Genomic DNA, 4,028 nt, shown 5'->3' with positions numbered 1-4,028 from the left:
AGGTGCTGGAGAGGATGTGGAGAAATAGGAACACTTTTACACTGTTGGTGGGACTGTAAACTAGTTCAACCATTGTGGAAGTCAGTGTGGCGATTCCTCAGGGATCTCGAACTAGAAATACCATTTGACCCAGCCATCCCATTACTGGGTATATACCCAAAGGACTATAAATCATGCTGCTGTAAAGACACATGCACACGTATGTTTATTGCAGCACTATTCACAATAGCAAAGAGTTGGAACCAACCCAAATGCCCAACAACGATAGACTGGATTAAGAAAATGTGGCACATATAAACCATAAAAAAAAAAAAAAAATAGCCAGTTCAAGTTTAGGGAAATGTTAGAGGCCATCCAGCTTTATCAGTTTCCCAAGATGGTAAGTTCTTCTGTATCCTCATGATAAGTCCTCGTGTCTTCTGCCTGGATTGTCTCAGGAAGGGTGAACACATTACTTTTAAAGTTCTCTTCTGCCTTTGGTGGGCAATTTTAATTGGTAGGCAATTGTTTCTTATAGTACTCTCAAAAACAATGTAAGGTAGAAAAAAATCACCATCTTCCATGATGGCCTTCAAATATTTAAAAACAGGTATTTTATTTCTTGACGTGTTATATATCAATGGATTGTACTAATGGAGCTCAAGAACTTTTAGACCTGGATGGCACATAAACATAATTTAATCCTATTATTTTGCAGATAAGGAAATAAAAAATGAGAGGTTCAGTAAATTGCCCAATGTCACTCATTTGTTCATTCAGTTATTATTGGGTACTCAGCAACTGGCTTAAGAAATTCACACATGAAAGTTCATTATAACATATATAATTTTATAATTTATTATAAAGAATAAACTATGGACACATTTATAGTTTAGTATATAAATAATGTTGAAGACCTTGGTGAGCCACAGCTAATCCATTCCCCTCCCTCCATCCCCAGAGGCTACTGCAAATCTATGTATGTTATTTAACATTTGAACATATTGTATCAGTTGGTGTTCCAGCAGGAAAGCAGAACCACTCTGAGTGATATGGAATAAGGAATATGTGATGGAGATTAGGTTTTATATGATTGTAGAAGCTGTTGAAGAAGTGGAAGACTATTGCCTCTGTCTCTGGTCATGGGCCTGAAATTACTATAGTTTAGTAAGGTCAGTAGTGAAGAAGACAAGATAGACACGGAGTGGGGCAGAGTGAGAATAAAATGGAACATAAGTCAGTATTTCACTGCCTCTGACCTTGATGATGAAGGTAATGTAAAAGAAGCTGGGTACCCTTTGCCATGGAGCAGCACACAAACTTGGCATTGTATTCAGAGAAGCTGAAGGAGGAGCTGTGGACCTGGAAAAGCTGTGTACCTGGAGGAGCTGCACGCCTGGAGAAGCTGCGGGCCAGGCTGCTGCTGTATGCCAACAAGGCCAGCAGCAGTCACAACAATGTGAATGAGATGTAGTGGCTTCTGACTTTTACACTGACCTTTGGAGCAAAATGTCTCTTTCTTCTCTTTTGCCTTTCAAAGCATTTGGAATATTACCTGCCATCAACCGTGATTTACTACATGTATATACATCCGTAAACAATATGTGAAATTGTATTTCATGTTTTCAAGCTTTTCATTAATGGCATCGTCTATCTGTCCTACTGTAACGTTTTCCCCTTTCATGTTATGTTTGTGAAGTTTAACTATGTTGATAATTATTGTTGTTATTTGTGTTTTGTTTTGTTTTATTTTGCATAGTATTGCATTGAAGAATTTGGCACAATTTCTCTACTCTCCTTGATCAATATTTAGATTGTTCTCAAATTTTCAATAGTCAATCAATGGGGCAACAGTTTTGGACGTGTCTTTTGGAGCACTTAGGTGAGATTTCTCCAAGCTTTAGGATTAAAAATACCTTATTTGATCATAGATTCTGCACCTCTTCAGTTTTACTAGTTATTGCCAGTTTACTTCTGAAAATTGTAACAATTTACACTTTCACCAGCAGTGATTGACACTGGTGCTTCTCAATGGAGGTGGGGGGTGATTTTGCCCTCTAGGTGACATTTGGTAATGTGTAGAGATATTTTTAGTTGTCACAACCAGTGGGGGTGGGGTCATTCTATTGGCATCTAGTGGGAAAAGGCAAGGTATATACTGCTAAACATCCTTTTCTTTCTTTTTAAATTTCTAGATAACAATCATATAAACATAAGTTTACATTTCCAGAGATGTTCATATAATGAATATGAATGAGTCTTGGAACCAGCCTCCCTAAGTTAGCTCCACTATATACAAACCACTTGGTTATTAGCAACCCAGAAGGGTTACAATGTGTATTCACCAGGCAAAGCACATTTGCAAGGCTCAAGAGATCTATGCACGTACTCTTGTCAGGGAGCATTTGAAATGTAGCTGTTGTAAAATCTCATTGATTATCGATGAAATAGCTATTAGAAAATCACCTGTGGCTTGTGTTGTATTTCTATTGGATAGTGCTCATCTAGGTAATGGAAGCAAAACAACTAGCAGTTTAATAAAGGGTTAATAAAATGTTCCCAATAGACTGCTTGCCAGCAAGGTAACATATAGAAAAATCTAGTGGGAAATTATTTTATGGTCATGTCCACGGCAAATGAGAAACTGCATTCTAAAAATCTGGGTAATTACCATTTGCTAAACGTCCTACAATGTGCGGGACATCCACCACAATACAGAATTATCTGGCCGCCAGTGACAAGTGTCCAGCTTGGGAAACACTGCTTTACCTCCTTGCAGTGGGCACTGTCATTGTTTTATAGTTTGTCCAATCTGATGAGTGTGAAATAATATATAATTGCTTAAATTATTCATTTCATTGAAGTTTAAAGTGTTTTTCAAATGTTTATAGTAGCTATTCAGATTTTCTTATGGATTTTCTGCTCATATCTTTTGACTACTTTTCTATTGATTATTTTGTTTTTGGTTGTGTTTGTGTGCGTGCGCGTGTGTGTGTGTGTGAGTTCTTTATATATATTAAATACTCAATTTTTTGGATACATGCATTAAATGTATCTTTTCCAAGTCTTGGGCTTGTCTTTTTATTTATGCTTTTGTTTTCTATTTTTTTGAAAATGTATTTTAAATTTTATCGTGACAAATCAATCCGTGTAGCTTGTGATTTCTTGTATCTCGTATTTACAATTTATAAAGCCGTTTTCTTTCTAAAGTTTCTTAAGTAGTGCCTATTATTACTTCATTTTCACACTGCTGTGAAAAACTACCTGAGATTTGGTCATTTATAAAGAAAAGAGGTTTAATTGAATCACAGTTCTGCATGGCTTGGTGGGCCTCAGGAAACTTATAATCATAGCGGAAGGTGAAAGGGAAGCAAAGTACATCTTACATGGTGGCAGGAGGGGGGCGGGCGGGTAGTGGCACACATTAAAACCATCAGCTCTTGGGAGAACTCACTATCACAAGAACAGCAGGGAAGAAATCCACCCCTGTGATCCAATCGTCTCCCACCTGGACCTTCCTCCAACATGTGGGGATTACAATTCGAGATTAGGTTTGGGTGGAGACACAGAGCCAAACCGTATCAGTGCCTTTCATATTTTAGTTTTTCATCAACGTGAAATTTATTTTTTTGTATGTAATAAAGTAGAAATCGGATTTTTAATATATGAATAATAAAATGTCTTGAGAATGAATTTTTGGTTATTTTCATCCTTTTTGAAATTTTCATTTCCATTTATTTCCTTGACAGCCCTTTTTCTCATTATTATTTTAAAAATATTTCTCTGTTGTGTCTGTTTCCATCTGTTTGAAAGAGTCTTTCCTTTGCTCTTTAAATTTTTGCAATTTCTGTGGTTTACTCTTACTCCTTCTTTCTCTCCTTATATGCTCATTCTAGATAAATATTACTACTATGATTTACATCTCTAATCCAGCTCTGTCTTTTGAAAGCCATTCCTATTTGTGCCCCCTAGATATTTCTATCTCAATGACCACAGATACCCTACAAACAGCATTTACAAAACTACATTTTTTATTTTTCCTCTGCTCC

The 4,028-nt window shown here is 36.5% G+C and overlaps 1 non-coding gene across 1 annotated transcript; it reads right to left on the bottom strand.

Annotated features, from left to right (window-relative positions):
• Positions 1 to 2,530: 2,530 nt before the first annotated feature.
• LOC116813999 (small nucleolar RNA SNORA32) lies at positions 2,531 to 2,652 on the bottom strand. The gene has a single exon (XR_004371106.1). It is a non-coding gene; the product is annotated as a small nucleolar RNA SNORA32 (small nucleolar RNA).
• Between the last annotated feature and the right edge of the window lie 1,376 nt (positions 2,653 to 4,028).

The sequence above is a fragment of the Hylobates moloch genome, unplaced genomic scaffold, assembly GCF_009828535.3.
Source record: "Hylobates moloch isolate HMO894 unplaced genomic scaffold, HMol_V3 SCAFFOLD_9, whole genome shotgun sequence".
Classification (NCBI taxonomy): domain Eukaryota; kingdom Metazoa; phylum Chordata; class Mammalia; order Primates; family Hylobatidae; genus Hylobates; species Hylobates moloch.
Note: the sequence above shows the minus strand (reverse complement) of the source record. Positions and strands in the feature narration are given on the sequence as shown.